General features: G+C 35.6%; 1 protein-coding gene and 1 non-coding gene across 4 annotated transcripts in view; both read left to right on the top strand.

Moving 5' to 3' along the window:
* Positions 1–19,756, top strand: part of LUZP2 (leucine zipper protein 2) — a 494,920-nt gene that overhangs the window by 269,937 nt on the left and 205,227 nt on the right. The window lies entirely within an intron of this gene.
* Positions 14,679–14,809, top strand: LOC130829570 (small nucleolar RNA SNORA18). Its single transcript, XR_009047594.1, has one exon. It is a non-coding gene; the product is annotated as a small nucleolar RNA SNORA18 (small nucleolar RNA).

Raw genomic sequence — 19,756 nt, 5'->3', positions numbered from 1 at the left:
CCTTTTAAAATTCCAAATTCTCCATTTGATTCTAAGTAGAAGGTTAAGAATATAACCAAAGAGCATGGCTATGTTAGCCTTGTCAGATCCCCTTAACAACTTACATGGAATTTGAGAAGAAAGTGTCATTAAACCAAGACCTAGCAGAAGAGAAAAATCAACAGGCTTGTAAAGAAGGAAAAGGTTTTTTCCAACCCTCTTTGGGTCTCTTTCTGAAAATTAAACTGACAAAAACAGATTAACAGGAGAAAAGCATAGAAATGTATTTAAGTTTACATGACACAGGAGCCTTTTAAGGAAATGAAAACCCAAAGAAACAGATCTGTATTTTTTCATGTTAGGTGTGATGAAGAGTGGCAGTCACATAGAAATATGGCAGGTTAAAGAGTGTCCCCTGAAGAAAAACACACAACCTACAAGTTGTGAGTTAGGTTTTATTCGGGGATATTACTGAGGATTACAGCCTGACAGACAGCCTCTCAGATACCTCTGAAGAATTGCTCCAAGGGCTAAGGAAGGAGCCAGGAAATATAGAAGATTTTTGCTGTAGAAAAACAAAACAAAACAAAACAAAAAACATATAGTTAAACACAAAAGACTACTGCAAATCATGAAGAACAGACATCTCAAGTTAATGATTCTAGCACTTTCCTATGTATGGATTCATTGAAATTATTCCTCAGATATGCATCTTGTCTATCTGGGGCCAGTATCCAAAGCACATAATGCTTCTTGTTTTTCTCCAACCCGAATTCCCCTCAGGGGGATGGCAGTGGCTAAGGGTTTAATCCTCAATGGCAGGAAACATTCTTTGCTTACTGGAATGGCAGGTGACATTTCCTGTCCACAAGAGTGTGAGGCAATTATAACCTGTGCATTTTTATGTTATGTTAGATGAAAAGTGGGCAGACATGTAGGACTACGATAGGATAAGGAGTATGAGATAATTATAGTAAACTGGGGAAAATGTATCAAGCCTTGTTTGTTGGTATTCTTTTTTGGTTTCCCTTTGTCTTAGAACTAAGGATGCGCCTTTCTTCTGGGTATAAGGAGGTCACCTCTTACATGAGGGTTTTATGACCTATACCAAGAGGTTAATTCTAAGATTACAGGATTTTAGAGTTTGAATGGATTTGGGCATCTTTTGGTCATGAATAATATCTTTGATTATTTGTATTGAATATAGTGGCAGATGTAGGTTCAATATTGTTAAAACTCACCCACAAAGTAGAATTAAAATTTAGTTTATTAAGCTCCTACCCCATTTCATTCTCCAGAGTATTTCTGTTTTATTGAGATGGCTCATCACTATTTCTGTTTGTTTCTTGATCATTAAAATAGTGATCACTTATAGTGATCGTACAGAAACATAGCATTATGCCTGAGTTTGTTACTTTGTACTTTGTCATCACTTTGTTATATAAAAATGTGATTTCAGTTCTATAGAAATACTTTTTTTCTTTTCATTTGTTTGTTTTGTTTTTTGCTCTGATTGTCTTATCTTGGGAATCATTGGTAGAAGGTCAACGATAAAAAATTTTTATGTGCAGAAAGTTTACTAGTTATTCACTAACTGTACTTGATATCTATAGCATTAAAAGAATACGAGAAATATGAATAAAAGCATAAGAGCAAGAACAATTAATAACTATGAAAAGAATACATCTTACAGAACATTTTATGAGTTTTATTAAATGTAATTTTCCTAGTATCTATGTGAAGGCGAATGTAATACTACCCTCATTTCACTGACAATTAATAGGGATTAGTGCAAATCTCGCAACTAAACCAGATCTTCAAGCTGAAACCTGAGCTCTTTACAAGGTTCTGAGCTGTAAATATGTCACTTAGTTTTCTAGAGGCACTTTACTCTATTTTTAGCGTTCTTATGTAATTTGGATCTAGTGCCCTCAAACTAGTTAGAAAGCTATGAGAAACATAGGACACTATTCTACATTGAGACTATATGATTCACTGTCAATCTCTATTATCCAAGCACCCCAGAGTTATACATCACCTCACTGTGTTGTGCACATGCCTGTGTGATCCTGATTGGCTACAGAGAGCCGGCGCTGTAGTGACTGTGACATTGTTCCATTGTTTGTGAATGTTTAGGAACCAAACTCCTTACTGTGCTATCCAAGAAGTTCCTATCCAGGAAGGAACTTGGATAGAAACCTGTTCCTAACCAAGAAGTTCTCAAGAGGTTCCTTTCTTTCCATAGACCAGGGCCTTGGCTTTAGACACTAAATAAAATTATATCAGATTTTCCTCAAATGTGGCAAAGTCTTGTCTTTTTGAGCACAACTTTGAATTTGGGGCCAGGTAGAATTCATTTGAAACACAGTGTGGTGAAAAATTTGTTGAACAAGGAGGAGCATATTTTTTAGTGCTAAAAATTGATCTGGTGTTTTTAAGACCTTGTTCAAATGGTGCATTCAAAGCAAGCCACATTCTTCCAAAATCACCAAAATTATCTTTTTTAATAACCTGATTAGAATTTTCTATGGTTATCATGTTCTACCTTTCTATATTCTCTTGCGCTCTTCCAGTTATCTCTCTCTCTTTTTTTGGCAATAAGTATGATATTATTTTACCATTAACCACGAACGTGTAATTCACTTTACCAATTGATATAGGTTGCTCGTAAAAGGTAATATCAACTACAACTATTATTTAGTTTTGAAATAATAATCATTTGTGTGTGTGTGTGTGTGTGTGTGTATAAGAGCAAGGGATAGAAAATAAAGAGCAAAAGTGATAGTGAAAGAGAAGAGATCCAGAAGGTATATACAACACTCCATTGGTCCTGATTGCAATGTCTAAAAAAAAACACGGGATTGGCTTGTGGTCAAGCTACCAGTGAACTCTGTTTGGGTTCAGTTTTGTTATGGCCAAATTTTACTGGAATTTCCTTAGGTGGTAAAAATGCAAATTCCTATAATACTTGTTTGAGTATTGCTTCACACTTAACATGATTTAATAGTACACAGATATTGTTTGTTTTGAGGTATATATCTACGAAAAGCTTAGTTGAATGGACTATGAAGATACATAGATAAATAAATCCTTCTCAAGAACAGTGCAAGCTATCTACGTATTCATGTTTTATCCTGTACAGTAAACCATCCTTATAGAGACAACAGATTATTGTGGATAGGGGTTCAGGCTTCAAGTCAGAGCATCTGTGTTGAAATTCCAGTTTATCACTCACTAGCTGTGTGACTTTGGACAAGTATTGCAAACACGTTTAGCCTCAATCCCTCCTGAATAACTTGGAAAAAGCAACAGTACCATTCATAGGGCAGTTGCAAGAGTTAAATAAATTCATATGTATAAAGTGCTTGAGAAGTAGGAACTTAACTCTTAATCCTTATCATTAGCACATTGTAATATAAAATAATAAAAGAATTTTTATCTTTGTTTAAAATGACTTTTTCTGTGGCCTATGTCCTAGTACTCATTTTTGTATACTTCCTACTTGCCACAAAAACAAACAAAAGACAGTGTGATTATTCTACAGCTAGACCATGCCCATACTTTACAATCAAATAACATACACATCTCTTTTCTTACTTGGATCTGTCCGTTAATATTCTCTCATCCCTTTGACTGATATTTTAATAGCTCCAGGCAAGTTTATCATTTGAAAGCATTATTTTAGCTTTCATAAAATAGTTTCTCAGTGGAATGATGTGATTGTTAAATTAAATATTGTGAGTAAAGTGTCTAGTACCTGGTAAAGGTGGCATGAAATTTTCTAAATATGTGAGACCTATGGATCATCATCAAATTTGAAGATGAAACTGTGCATATTTTCTAAATACTGTGTTTGTAAAGCAAGCATGCTATTTTACACTTAGATTGCATGTTTATTGTGCAGGGGGTGGTGTAGACATGGAGGTGTTCAGATGGCAAGCGACCCCTCTGCAACATGGAAGGGACTTAATGTAAATTCCTTTCCCATGTAGAGATGTTTTACACATTAATTTAAATCTTTATTTTAAAAATTCTCCTTTTGTTTATCAAAAATTTTGTGGCATCCCACAATTAGAGTCTGATTGACTCAGCATTTACAATTAGTTTTGTTAGTTAGATAGAGGTAGAAATTTTGAAAACCACAGTTGATAATGTCAATGAAAATGATGCCAATGGTAATCTATTCTTGAATATCTAAAGTTTGGCACACACTGTATGAAGCTTTGCTTTTACGTGAATAATCTCGTTTAATCCTAAAAATAATTTTTCAAGGTAAGTATTTCTTTCTTCCCATTTTACACATGAAGAAACTAAAGCTCAGGGAGTTTAAGAATTATCCAAGGTCAGAAAGCAAATGACAGGATTCAAAGCTGAAAGCTCTTACTCCTACTGGTAAACCTGCCAGTCTACAATAAACATGCTCCCCATCTATTAAAAGATGATGTGAGGGTGAGTCAAAAATTATCCATACTCTGGCTGTAGAATTTATTGTAATCAACTTTTAGAAAAAAATATATCATTGTTCAACATAATCTCCTTGCTTTTCAGTACACTTTGTCCATTTGTCAGCAAGCTTTCGTATTCCTTCCCTAAAAAATGTTTTAGTCTGAGCTGTGAGCTACAAATGCACCCCTGTCTTCACTTCATCAGAAGTGAATCCAGCTCCTTCTTGATGGCTAACACTCATGCTACCTTCCTTGAACTTCTCTATCCAGTCTTACACACTTCTTCATGACAGAACACTTTCTCTATACGGTGCACAAAGTGTTCAATAAATAACGGCACCAGATACACCCTCAGACCACAAAAAACGAATCATTGCACGCTGCTCTTCTTTCATGCAAATCCCAAGTGGGGCATCCATTTTTGCTCACACAACAGTTACAAATGAACTGATGTAACACATCAACACCTGCACAGCAGTGACTGTGAAGACAGTAGCCTTGAACGGAAAGCACCAATAAGACAGTGTGGCCAACAGAAGTTTTAATGTAACTGGAGTGCGGATAATTTTTGACTCACTCTCGTAATATAAAGGGAAAACATTTTGTCATAAGCATGTTAATTTCATATTGTTAAGATAACAACAACAACGTTTAGGACTCATCCCAGAATATCTCCAAAACAATGATTTAGCCTAGGAGTTCTGTTTATTAGAGAATTATTAAAGATCTCAGAAATTTGCTGATGAGACACTAATAACAGCTATGGGCAAAAGTTGAGTACTATTTACCAAATTACACTTTTTCTGCATTTATTGTTTTCAAGATATTTTAAAGCCTTCATTATTAGTGAGAAAAAACAATGAAGGGCTATGTCTGATATGACATTAAGGAAAATACAAAATGAAAAGGACATCTGAGAGCAGGACCAATTTTCCAAACATGATAACCCATAATAATGGAAAGAATTTTGCTTTGATTTTATTTTGTTTTCTGTTGTTAAGAAGTATTTTTATTTTTTGCTTTGATGCTCTGTGAAATATACAGTTGCTTTGTTTTTTGTATGTTTATTTTCTCATTCAAAAAATTGAAGTGTATATTACCTTCTTTCTTTGAAGTCACGGGCATCTTATATTTTATGTTACTTTGATTTGAGGAACTTGCAGTCAGTTTTTACCACAACACAGGAGGAATCTTTTAAGTTCTTATCTGCCTTATGGGCAATACCAAATCACAATGCACAAGGGACACTCAGTCTAGAAACTTCAGATAGAAAGTGCAGACTTCCTTCTGCAGACTGGGCTTATAAACTATAGGAGCCTGGGGCTATCTGCCCTGCTTGCTGAGAGTCCCCTTCCCTTGCTTCCCATTAGGAGAGGACAAAGCATTTCCTAGAGCTCCAGAAGAATACAGTGGGGGAACTTCCCTGGTGGCACAATGGTTAAGAATCCACCTGCCAATGCAGGGGACACAGGTTTGATCCCTGGCCTGGAAAGATCCCACATGTCACGGAGCAACTAAGCCCGTGCACCACAACTGCTGAGCCTGTGCTCTAGAGCCCATGAGCCGCAAGTCTGAGACCGTGAGCTGTGACTACTGAAGCCTGCACACCTAGAGCCCATGCTTTGCAACAAGAGAAGCCACCGCAATGAGAAGCCTACACACTGCAAGAAAGAGTAGCCCCCATTCACCGCAAATAAAGAAAGCCCGCGTGCAGCAACAAAGACCCAACAACAGCCAATAAATTAATTAATTAATTACATTTTTAAAAATACAGTGAGGGAGTGAGTCAGCTGTCTGGCTTCTGGAGTGGATCTAAGATGCATTTCCCATAAAAAATAATGCTGTAAATCATTGGTAGGAGTGGCAAAAGCACTTCCACTAGTGTAAGAAATGCACAGAAGAGTTAGTCTTATTTTGGCTGTGTGATCTTTCTCACTATGTTTCACACTGCTTCTAAGGGAAAAGGAGTTTCTGAGGGACAATTTACAAGCTGTGTTTTATTATAGCAGTAGAAGTTTCACCTACTAGAGAGAAAGCTGCTTCACCTGTTGCAGAAATTGGTCCGTCGAGAAACCAAGCACCACACTCGGAGGGTTGGAGAACTCAGGTTTATTAAACCAGCGGCCCCAGACAAGCTAACGCTGCAAAGTTCTGGGCCCTGAGCTCAGGGCGAGCTTTACTTTTATAGGGGTCAGTGCACATGTTTACAGTTAGCATGGGTAGATTGGTTACTTGGTTTACAGAGCATGGAAGTTTCCAAACAGAAAGAGCAGGTGCAGAACATTCCATTTTTAGCAAAACATCTTATGGTTACATTGGATTGCTAGGTCATCCTGTTTTTTTCTCTTTTTTTTTTCTTCTTGGCACCGCAAGCATATTTTACAAAAGCAAAACAAGCATGGAGTTATTTTTAGCTGAGTACAAGTTTCTAATTTTCCTCTTCACATCATTGCAAGGGCTGTGTTTCATCGTCATCTTCTCTTTCTGATCCTCCTCCTCCACCACTGTCATCATCTTCGTGTGGTTACCATCAACCTAAAAATAAGTAATCCTAACTGAGCCCTTTCAACATTCCAAGTACTCTTTTAAGCGCTTTATCTACATGAGCTCACCCAATTGTTACAACATTCCTAAGAGTTAGGAATTCTTTTTACCTTTATATAGAGGGGAAACTGAAGGACACAGAATGGGAAGAAACTCATATGAACCATAAATTCAAACCAGGCCACATGACTTCACATTGTTTTCCTGTAGAGAATTTAGGTTCTTAGGTGTCAAGTCTGGCAGAAGTGAGTTCAAGTATAAGCTCTGCCAAATACCAGCTTTGTGACTATGATAAATTTACCTAGTATCTTCAGCCACGATTTCCTCATCCATAAAATGGGATAAGTAATAACAGCTGTCTCCTAGTAATATTGTGAATATTAAGTAAATTGTTGAGAAAATCATTTTGGTTCTTGGCAATAGGAATTATTATTAGGATACAAAAATAACACTTTATTATTATTTTCATCAGAAATAAGCAAATTTAATGTTCCTTTAACTTTAGGCTTTAAGTATATTTTACCTATTGATTGCTATAGTAAATGAGAATTTTAAGAGAAGTGCTTAATCAATATAGCTAATGAACTGAACAATATCACACATCATTGGAAAAAAATCAGGGCAGGAGTCTAGATTTGATATTCATAATTCCATTTAGAGCACTCCAACAGCCTTCTCTTTCCTTGGTCTTACTTCCCATACATTGGTGTCCATCCAGACTGGCCCTTTTCTTTTCAGAGTTGAATGAATGCTTGGAAGGAGATCACATCTCACTTCCCTTCTCCTACCACTCTGCATATACACAAGTGACACCCTGAAGTACCTCCTCCTACCTTACCATCAATCCTTGACTGTGTGTCACATTAGGTTACATTGTGATGTTACTTAGCACTAACTTGCCACTTGACAGAGTCAACAAAATCACCTGGATATGTGACATTATGTTACTATCGAATGATGCTGAATGCAAGAGATGCGTGATAGCAATCCAGGCAGGGGATACAAAATTCCCCAGACAACCGTGTTTGGAGATGTACTAAATGCAGTGTCATCTTCCCACGTTATGTTTAAATACCTGCCATGCAGCTCAATGAAGACTTGGAGAAAGCTAAGGAGGTTTTGCTTTCCAGATCATATGCTCATTCATCTCCAATTTGTTGTTCCTGCTGGGAGACTGAGCAGCAACTGACAGGACTGGTTCTGTGGAACTTTATTTTACACAGTTTGGGGAAATCATGCAAATTTTAATACAAGCTCAGGTTGAAAGTTCCTAGATAATAAGGAGCCTCAAAATTGCTTTTCCTGGAATTCTTTCTTAAACCCTGCAAATAGAATGTTTTGCTTTATTTTGTTGGAAACTATTTTATGGTCATTTTTTTTAGTGTCAAATTTATAACTAAAAGCTACTGTGGATTCTATTTGCATTTACCCCCAAATCAAAATGATTTGTAGAAAAAATTCAGAATAGACTTAACCTTCCAAAGCCTCTTTTGTTTCAGGTTACATCATGAAATCTGTTTCTTTCCCCTTTTTAATTATACTTGAGTCCAAGATGTAAATTTGCTAAGAAAGACTATTATTTATAAAACAATTTTCTCTGAGGGTTTATGTATCACAAGGAACTATTGCTCCTTCTGAATCAACACACAACCCTTCATATCAAGGATTTGCTGATAAAAAGAATTCTAGAAGAATTCTCAGGAGGGGTAATTTTTAAAAATTATGGCTGACAAAGAGATATTATTGCTCTAGGAATAGAGCTGCCTACCATCACAGCCCAAATCTTCTATGCATTTTCAAAGCCTCTTATATATACCATTAAAATTTTCTTTTGTATGTCTTCTGAATATCACATTTTCATTAATAATAATAGTTTCCAGATTTTGGTGATGTGTTATGTACTGGGAAAACTGTGTTGAACATTCTTGATGTGTTAGTTTAACTGACTGTTACAACAGTTTGTGGAATACGTGTCATTATTATTATAATGATTATTATGATTATTATTGTTTAATAAATGAGGCTTCGAATGTGGTCCAGGGTAACAGAGCTAATGAAAGAGATGCTCTGGGACAACTCCATATTGTTTCACAAAGGAGACTGGAAAAATGCTACTTTGGATGGTTATATATCCCATACTAGACTGTTATTACCAGAATCCTGAGATATACACAAAACTTTCTTAACTCTATTATTTTTTAAATGTAATAAAGGGTATGATCTAATGAAAAGAGCCTAGGAAGAATACCTAGCTCTGCCATTTAATAACTGTCCCAAGTTTGGAAAATGACTGAACTTCTCTGAGCCTGTTTACTTACCTACAAAATGGGTTTAATAATATTTACCCCAAATTGTTTTTGTAAGTGCTAAATTAAATAATGTATACAAGTGTCTTGCAGTGTCTCAATAGGTGACATTATAATTAGATGTATAAAAAAGCTTTTCCCACAAGTATTCAAGGTAAATTGGAAGGATTTATGAGGAGTGAGTATTTCTTAATCATTGAAAAATTGAAACTGGCAAGTGGTTGGAGAAAAATAGTGAGGTATTGAAGCACACACAAGGCAGGTGCCAAAGAAGCCACAAAGAAGCAGGGCAATTATTGGCAAAGTGAGAAGGCAGTGGGTACACAGGCTATTCAGATAAAGCCTAAATTTCTAGTTAGTCCACCAAAGATGGGAAGATTATAGGAAGCACCTCCTGATTTCATACTCTTTCCTTTGTCAACATCTCGGTTTTATTCTCAGAAAGAATTAGCTCAGCAAACATTTATTAAGTGACCTATGTAGGCCAGGCGCAGTGATAAAAAGGACTGGAGACTTATAGTCTGAAGATGTCAGAAATAATTTCTGGGTGTTATTTTTTTTTAAGCTCTTTATTGGAATATAATTGCTTTACACTGTTGTGCCAGTTTTTGCTGTACAACAAAGTGAATCAGCTGTATTTATATATATATATATATATATATATATATATATATATGCCCATATTCCCTCCCTCCCACGACTCCTTCCCACCCTCCCTATCCCAGCCTTCTAAGTCATCACCCATCATTCAAGTTGATCTCCATGTGTTATGCAGCAGCTTCCCACTAGCTATCTATTTTACATTTGGTAGTGTATATATGTCAATACTACTCTCTCGCTTAGTCCCAGCTTCCCCTTCACTCCCTCCGCCCCAGCCCCGTGTCCTCAAGTCCATTCTCCATGGATGTTATTTTAATCTTTGAAAATTAGAACCAAAGTGGTCTCTGAGATAGCCAACCATTTTCTCAACTGTGTGTCTTAGTTTGGATTTTTCCTGAAACGGACCCTGAGACAAAAATCCAAAACTAAGCATTTTATTTGGGAAGTGGAAGAAACAGTGTCAGGGAATGGAGAAGTAAGACAAAGTAGGAAAGACAGGCAATTAAAAGTGTTGGAATTTAATCATCCTAGAGAAACTTTTGAATGACATTGTAAAACTTCTCTAGGATATTGGCTGAGGCTGATTCCAGAGATTTTAATTCCATGATATTCACGTCTTGCAACACAAACAAGAAAAGCGTGCCTTGGCAGACAGTGCCTCAGCAAAGAAATACAGTTAATAGGATTCAAATAGTGGATTGACTTGCATGAAAAGATCTGGGTGAGAAGATATGGATAGGCTAACATTATGATCTGTAAACATGAGTTACGTAGATATTAATTTATAAAGAGTATTTAATGGTCAAGTATCTTTGGCAAAAAACTAGGTTATACTCCAGGGCCTTTATTTTTTCTGTCATCTGTGATTGTGTAGCTTCAGCATAGGAATATCAGTGTTAAGCTGGAGCTGGCTCTTAGTTGACGAGAGCTGATTGTTCAATATTGAGGAATTTTGTGAGTCAATTATTGAAACTGGGTATTGTGGGACTATTTACACCACAGAAACTGGCAAATGTCATAAATCAGCCTTCACCACACCTAGAACTTGTTTATCAGCACATCGCCAAAATCACGCAGATTTTCTCCAACTATTTAGACCATCAGCCCTTAAATTACTTGAACATTGTGTGGGATCAGTGTACTGTGTGGAATTCACTGCCCAAATCCAATTGCTTCTTTTTACAAATGGGGAATATGTTGATAGTGACTTGTTCATTAAAAACAAAATTTCCATTGTACGTAAAAAGAGGTAAAGCAATGTGGACCCAAATTATGTGGTCAGCAGACATTTATAAACCTGTTGACAATATCCTTATGCTTTTTTTTTTAAATCAGTTTAAATTACCTAGTAGTTTTTATTCCTTTAGCTGTGATTCCTGAGACAAGACTTTGGAATATGGAAGAAGTTGGCCCAGACAAACTTTGTTAAAAAGCCTCAGTCCTCTCCTCAGAAGGGTATCTCTGATAAGACTAGATCCTTATACAGTCTTCTCTGGCATCATGTATGGTTTTTGAAGGCTAGAGGTTGACTTAACAATAAAATAATAAAAATTGAACAGAGACATTTCATTAAAAATTTTATTAAACATATTGGAGTGTAAATAGACTGATTGACTATCCTTCAAAGAGCATAATCCAAAAAAAAAAGAGAGAGGTGATCTGGGTACTTCACACCAAGTCACTCCTTGGTTATAGCCCATTGTAATATCCAGGCCACTGACATTGACAGGAGATGATGGAGTCCCATGGTTAGTGTTTATCCTGAAAATTGGGGCTGAGGTCAGAAGAGAACTAAAAGCACTGTCATTAAATAGAATCTAAGTCATTCCTTAATTATTTTCAAGTGTGATTTTGCAGGAAGCTTACACTTTGCATTGTCAACTTGATAGATTTGTTGTAAAACAGAACATAAGATATTAGTGATAGAAATAAAAATAATAATGGGTTTTTTGAAGTCTCTTAGATGTATAAAGCACTTTCACTTATGTGATCACCACTAGTTGTAAATTAAAAGTTAATCATGGAAAAAAAAAGGTTAACCGTGGAAGCAGATGATTTAGGTACTATTGTTCTGCCCTTAAACTCAACTAATTCAGATAATTTTGGGGGGTTTCAACAGTATAAGTTCCAATAATGTTTAGCTTATGCCTCTGTGAAGGTCACTAACATGTTATCTTGTATTTATTTAAGCTTCTGACTAGATTTGCAGTGTACTCAGTTCTAAAGGTTGGCAAATTCCAATACTCACATAACCTTTCCTGTAGATATTATCTGATAAAATAAGGCTTAGAAAATTTAATTCTCTCTGCCAATTGTAGAATGGAAGAAACAGGTTTCAAACCCAACTTCCTGACTCCAGAAGCCCAATATCACATTCTCTAGTATAGATAAGCCTTAAGATGCGAAGCTAAATAAAAAAAAAATCTAATACCTTGATGTAATTAAAGTTTTTATGTAGAATCACTCTATAGTGCACATTGCAGGAATAAACCCATCTTTAAAATTCAGCTGTTTTACTATAAAATTTAATTGTGTTTACTGTATAAGATGTCCTCTGACACTGAACAGGAAGTTGAATATCTACAATTCTTAACTCATGATATATTTAACAGCCACATGTAACACATCTTGGGTATCAATTCTAAAATTAAGAAAAAGATTTTTGGTTTAAATTCTGTATATGTGTATTCCAATATAGAGTAATCAGTTATATAAGATGATAACAGCTGTAATATAACCAACTGCATATAAGAGCATATACTTGTTCAGTTAGCATTCAATGGCATGTTCTACATTTAAGGAATCCCTCTATTTGAAAAATATGCTGAGAAAGATCTATACAAAAATAAATAGTTTTACATGGGATCCTCCTTCCTATTAAATAAAAGCATCTCTGCAGTCAAGATTCGGAAAACATACATATAAGTTGAAAAATATGAGCTGTGGAACCAGATCTGTGTAGAAATCTCCATCAATAAAATTAAAGAAACAAAATAAACCCTGACATACTGAGTTATAGAAATGACTGTTGAACAAATGGGCTGGGGAACTAAAAGATGACTTTATGAAGATTTCCTAGAGATACTATTTAATTTAGAATTACTCTGGCTTAAATTAGAGATGGAAAATTGTTTTATTATTTTATAGTCATTTTATTTTGGCACATAGGTGAAATCAGTCCTTTTGGAAGGAGAAAATACAAATCCTTAATATATTTCCTGGTAATTAGCAAGTTTTCATATTAAGAAAGAATGGCATGGTTTAGCTGGCAAAACAAAAGTTTGATATCAAAGAGAGCTGTGTTTCCATGTGAGCTCTATCACTTATTAAATGTGATTCTAAAGCTGTTTCAAATCATTTTTTGACAAAATGGAAAGTAAAACTGAACAAATGAGTGAATAAATCTTAAAAATGCTATTGCTTTGGAAAATTTTCTAAACCTCAAGTCATTCAAATGTGGAGTCAGAAGTGATAATCTCAACTTGCAGGATTGCTGAGGAAGCAAACTAGCAATTGGTTGACATGTTACAGTTGATCGTTGAGTTGCTTATCTTTTCTAACTGTTCACTTTTTCAGCATCCCATTCGTGTTCCCATTTCAGTATCTCACCTGAACCTGACACCGCGGATTCCAAGGACACATTTTATTCCTTCATCATTTTCCCTTAATTTGTGAATATTTAAGTGTTTGGAAGAAGTAGATTGCATAAGAATAGTACAGTCGATTCCTAAGGTAGACAGGGAATGAATAACGGAAGAGGAGCATGAGAATGAGCATTCTTAAAATGAAGGGTTTAAAAAAACTTTTTTTTCTTTATTTTCCTCTGTGAGAAGGGACAAAATAGAGATTTAAAAATTCTGCTCATGTGTCTTTGTATATGTGTGTGTGCGCGTGTGTGTTTGTCACTGTGAAGCAGTTGGATTTGCTCAGGCGACCACTATATAAAAATGAATTATAATAATACAGCATTAATGCAAGAGTGTAAATAAGAACTTGACTCACTATTTTCAAGTATTAAATTTTTCTTTTTATAGGGGAAAGTAGCTATTAAATGCTAGAAAAGCACAGTGGAGTCCACACAAACTGTTTTCCCTGCTGCAGTACTGAGTGCCAGCATTTAAACTGCATATAACTGCAGAGGGACAGTTTAGTTTACAAGTACTTGTATTCTGGGTCGTTGAGAGTCCTATTTTTTTGCTAATTCATTTTTGCTTATTATGAACTTACTGGTATCCATTTGGTTTGTAGATTTCAGAATTGGGACCTATATTTATAAACCTCAGGAAGTCAAAGGAGAAAATCAATTAGCACACACATATACACACACAACACACAACAAAGATCAATTTTATTTATAGATTTATCTAAATTTCTGTGCATTTTTCATGAGTTGTAGTTGACATATTAGTAAAACCATATAAAACTGCCATTTTTCTAGGTTAAAAATAACTTAAAAATTTCATATGATTTAACCAAAAAGATAAAATAGACAGTTGTTTTAAGGATGTACATCAAGATATGAGGGGAAAAAAAAAGATATGAGTCATTCTTTCTGGATAGAATCCTATAAAACTTGGTGAATATAATTTGAAAAAAATTAAGCCATTTAATTGTAAAAACTGGTGCTTCTTCATTTATTCAATAAATATTATTCAATTCCTATTATGTGCCAGAATTAGGAAACACTAACAGAATAGCCAATATACGTGCTTTCATAAATATGTATTCTATATCAATAGTACTGGTTTTGCTTCTTTGATTGAATGCTAATTAAGACACTAATCAGCCTTTAATATCTAATAGGGTTGAGGTCTACCCCGACGGGGCTTTTTCTGTAAACCTGCATCGTTGGAAACGCCTCATAGAGTAGCTATGTGGTTTCCTTTACTCATAGAACTACATGTTAGATCTGTGGGAATGAACTACAAGACAGAGCTACCAAGTAAACTATGAAAAACCTAACAGTCAGAATTTTTTAATCTTAGGTGTTGGCATATCCCAACGATCTGTACTGTTCTAGGGTGTGATGGCTTAGGAGAGAAGATGATTTGAACTTAATACAGAGGGTGTCAAAGTCAGAACCAGGCAGATCCATCTCCTAACCCTAAACATGGTCCTAAAGTAAATTGCTTGAGGAAATTGGATCCCAGAGATTACAGGTGGGGAATTTTGAAATGTGTTCATATTCCATTGGAGATCAGAGAAGCCTAATGAAAAGAATTGTGGGCTGACTCATATGACAACTGTGGACTGAGCAAAATATCTTTTTGAAAGAGCCATCTTATCTTGAAGATTATGACTTTGGAGGAACCAAGGTGATTGGCAGTGGAAAGAATCAGAACATATGAAGTTTCTTAAAAATTTATTGACTTAAATAATTTTGCCTAGCTTATACATAATTTTAAAAAAAACCCTTTACACTTTATGCAGAAATTCAGAATATATTTTTGGCTTGAAGTTTCTCTAATGTTTTCTGTGGATGAATAAAAAATAACATTTATCATTTACAAAAAAAATATCTAATAGGCCTCTCAACTGTAGCATTTCTACAACTCACTTCCTGATTCCTTCTAAGAGAAACTTCTTTTCTTCACAGTCTTAGCCAACTTAATCCTTTCTGTTATCCAACCAAAAATCATGGAGCCATCTTTGATGACACTTGTATGACACTCCAGTGGCCCAAGCCACCATCATGTCCTTCTAGAATTAGGTAAGCTCATCTATAGGGAGTGAGTGTAGATAAAAGAGAGAAGGGATCGAAGGGATACTTCAAGTTTTTAAAGTCAGGCAATGCAGAGATTTGCCAAGGAAACTGAGATGGAAGAGCCAGAACCATGGGAAGAAATTTGAGTGAGTACAAGAACCTGAAAAACCACATGGAACCAACCAACCAACAAAGAAAAAGGTAATTCAAGGAAAAGAAAGCTATCATTTGCCATTTCTCTCCAGGACTTATGAATTACTCCATTGGGAAAGTGGGCTACAGTGTTTTATCAGAGTTGCTTACTAGCCTATTAATAAAGAATGTATGGCAGACCTGTCCTTGTAGCTTTATTTAGTGTGGAAATTTATAAAACATATTTCCATGTTATTTTATTGTGATGGATTGCAAGATGATGTTCAATGTAAAAATCAAGTATTATATAGTGAACGTTTCCCTCCACACTTCTATGGATATTTCATAGATGTTGAATATCACCTTGAAATTCTTATTTATTAACTTCACATGTCAAGTAGAAAAGCTTACAAAGAATTAAAAAAAAAAAAAAAGCCCGTCTTGAAAAAGCCATCTTCTTCTCTTCTGCTCCTGAGCTCATTGTTTACTAATAAATAAAAACTCCAACAACTCAAGCCCCATGAAATATCAATAGCATTTGCCAGTTGCTCTTACACATAATGAGCTGATTCCAGAGAGTGAGCTATTATTTCCAGCTCCCTAGATGAGTCACTTAACCTCTCTTTACCCTTTAAAGATAGGGATACATTTTTCCTTGGCACAGCTCAACGGGGCTAATGTAAATATTAGTGAGATAACATCTGCAAAGAAATTTGAATGTCACACAAGAAAAGGTAAAATCAGATTCTTTTTTTCTGTCTGCAAAAGGGAAGAAAATGATATATTTTTGCCCAACCAAAGGATTAAGGAATGGGGCATGCATTCTCAAAGAAATAGCTAGTGAATAAATGAGGCTTTCATTAGGCATATGCATATCTTAAAAACACACATGAAATCCTGAATCGCAGTAAACCTGAGCATCTGGATTTTGGAAAACAACTTTCATCCTTTTTGTTGTGGCTCGTGGTTTGCATCATACCATGCTACCTAGGAGTCTTTTCCTTCTTTTCTCACCAAATCCAATCCCTCCCCAAATCTTATCTACTCTTTCTCCTAGGCATTTTGCTAATCACCTATTGCCACATTGATGCTGTTTTATTTCAGACTGACTAGTCTTTCATGTTGGCTAATGTGGTTATCTCCCATTTGATCTCCTGGCCTACAGTCTTATTTTTCTTTACTCCATTCTCACTATGCATGGCATACACAGTCCTCCTTGCCTGGTCCCTGTTTTCTTTATCCCAGTCCTATGCCTGTCACTCCAGAATTAGAGCTTTTGCTCCACACAAGCTGAATTACTTGGTGCCGTTTTGCATGTCTGGCTTTTGAACATTTATTATCTGAGACACCTCTTCTTCCTTCTACAGGTAGAACAGCAAAGTATAGTGACAGGAGTAAAGGGTTTTGGCTTGTGTTCAAATCCAGCTTCCCACTACATGACCTTTGGCAAAGTTTTGAACTCTTTTTCTGTGGCTTTACATTTTGTCACCTGTAAAGTTGAGACAACAATAGCACCTACCCCAGTGGTTGTCATGAGGCTTAACTAAGATCATTAATCTTTGTAAAGCACTTAACACAGTGTTCAGCACCTTGCAAGCAATTGGTAACACAACTATTATTATATTTTGCCCAATTCCAATTTAAACATCGTGTGAATCAAAATTTGCTTCTTTTCTGTGAAACATTTCAAACATCTAAGTTCTCCTAACTTTAAGAGAATCAATTACTCCCTATTTTGCCATAATCTTCTACATCATAGATAATACTGGTGATTAAAATTATTTGTAATATACAAGCAGCTCATGCAGCTTAATACCAAAAAAGCAAATAACCCAATCCACAAATGGGTGGAAGACCTAAATAGACATTTCTTCAAAGAAGACATACAGATGGCCAACAAACACATGAAAAGATGCTCAACATCACTCATCATCAGAGAAATGCAAGTCAAAGCCACAATGAGGTATCACCTCACACCAATCAGAATGGCCATCATCACAAAATCTGGAAACAACAAATGTTGGAGAGGGTGTGGAGAAAAGGGAACTCTCCTGCACTGTTGGTGGGAATGTAAGTTGGTACAGCCACTATGGAAAACAATTTGGAGGTTCCTTAAAAAACTACAAATAGAACTACCATATGATCCAGTAATCCCACTCCTGGGCATATACCCAAAGAAAACCATAATCCCAAAAGAAACATGTACCATAATGTTTATTGCAGCACTATTTACCATAGCCAGGACATGGAAGCAACCTAAATGCCCATCAACAAATGAATGGATAAAGAAGATGTGGCATATATATATACAATGGAATATTACTCAGCTATAAAAAGGGATGATATGGAGCTATATGTCATGAGGTGGATAGACCTAGAGTCTGTTATACAGAGTGAAGTAAGTCAGAAAGAGAAAGACAAATATTGTATGCTAACTCACATATACGGAATCTAAAAATGGTACTGATGAACTCAGTGACAAGAACAAGGATGCAGATACAGAGAATGGACTGGAGAACTCGAGGTATGGGGGGACGGGGGGTGAAGGGGAAGCTGAGATGAAGCAAGACAGTAGCACAGACACATATATAGTACCAACTGTAAAATAGATAGCCAGTGGGAAGTTGTTGTATAATAAAGGGAGTCCAACTCGAGGATGGAAGATGCCTTAGAGGACTGGGATGGGGAGGGTGGGGGGAATAGAGGGAGGGTGGGGGGGAGTTGAGGGAGGGAGGGAATATGGGGATATGTGTATAAAAACAGATGATTGAACTTGGTGTACCTCCCCCAAAAATAAATAAAATAAATAAAATAAAATAAAAATAAAATTGTTTATGTATCTCTCTAGTTCATTGGACTGTGAAGACATTTATTTATCCAACCTTGTTTCTTGGTCTAGAGCCTCACACGTAAGTGGTGATTCATAAATATGTATTGAAGGGATGAATGACAAATGAGATCAAGGGGTTTCTACCATAAACAGTGCAGAGAGATGAGAGGAGCTCTCTACTCTATTCCAGAAGAATATGTATATGGTCCTCAAAGGCGTCATGGAAAAAAAAACAGACTTTTTCTGATACAGGTGGATGTTCTCTTTTCTTGTGTTCTCAAATTAACTTTCTATGGAGAGCAGCTCTTTTCCTTTCAATTTATCCCTGGAGAAACTCCTCCCCTACTTCCAACTTATTTCTTCATTAACCCGCAGAGCTAAAATGGTTTGTTCAGCACATAGTCCCATGCAGCTTATGGTAATTGCAGCTTAGTATGCTCAAGAGGAAAGATTTAGATTCTAGTATGTTGGGAATTTCTCAGTATTATTCAGGAATCAATATGAGAGCAAAATCAACCATTATTTTTTAAGCTGCATTTCCTGAACCATATTGATTTCTTGGCTTGAGAGTAGGAGACAGAATTTTTGTTATTTAAACATGTAGTTTTAAATTTAAAGTGGAAAATGTGTTCAATTCTTTATAATTAAACCCCTCACACAGTAGTGTTTATAAATGACATATCAATGGGTCTATAACTTTATTTCTATAATTTAATTATGAAACACTATTATTACAAATTTAAGTAAAAGAATTTCAACTCAATCACTCATCTATTTTTAATTCTTACACTCTGAATTGTTTTTACTGTTTCTAAAAATATTTTCTATATTGGCTTTGATAGATGCTGAAAGAAATTGCACAAATATATCTCAGATAGCAATCAAAAGTTTTAATCATGAGTTTAGCTTTAGGCATTTTTGAATAATAGTAAATTAGATATCCGAAGACATTCATGCTTTTCTTTTGTGAGTTTTAAAAAGCCATCAGTAATCATTTCTATTTGATTAAATAATGTAACTCTTCAAGCATTGGGAACATATAAATAAGAATTGAGGAAACATAGGCAGAACACTATATGACATTCATCAAAGCGCCATCCTTTTTGACCCACCTCCTAGAATCATGGAAATAAAATCAAGAATAAATGAATGGGACCTCATGAAACTTAAAAGCTTTTGCACAGCAAAAGAAACCATAAACAAGACTAAAAGGCAA

This window comes from Hippopotamus amphibius, chromosome 9 (assembly GCF_030028045.1).
Source record: "Hippopotamus amphibius kiboko isolate mHipAmp2 chromosome 9, mHipAmp2.hap2, whole genome shotgun sequence".
Taxonomy (NCBI): domain Eukaryota; kingdom Metazoa; phylum Chordata; class Mammalia; order Artiodactyla; family Hippopotamidae; genus Hippopotamus; species Hippopotamus amphibius.
This window is presented reverse-complemented; position numbering and strand designations above follow the sequence as displayed.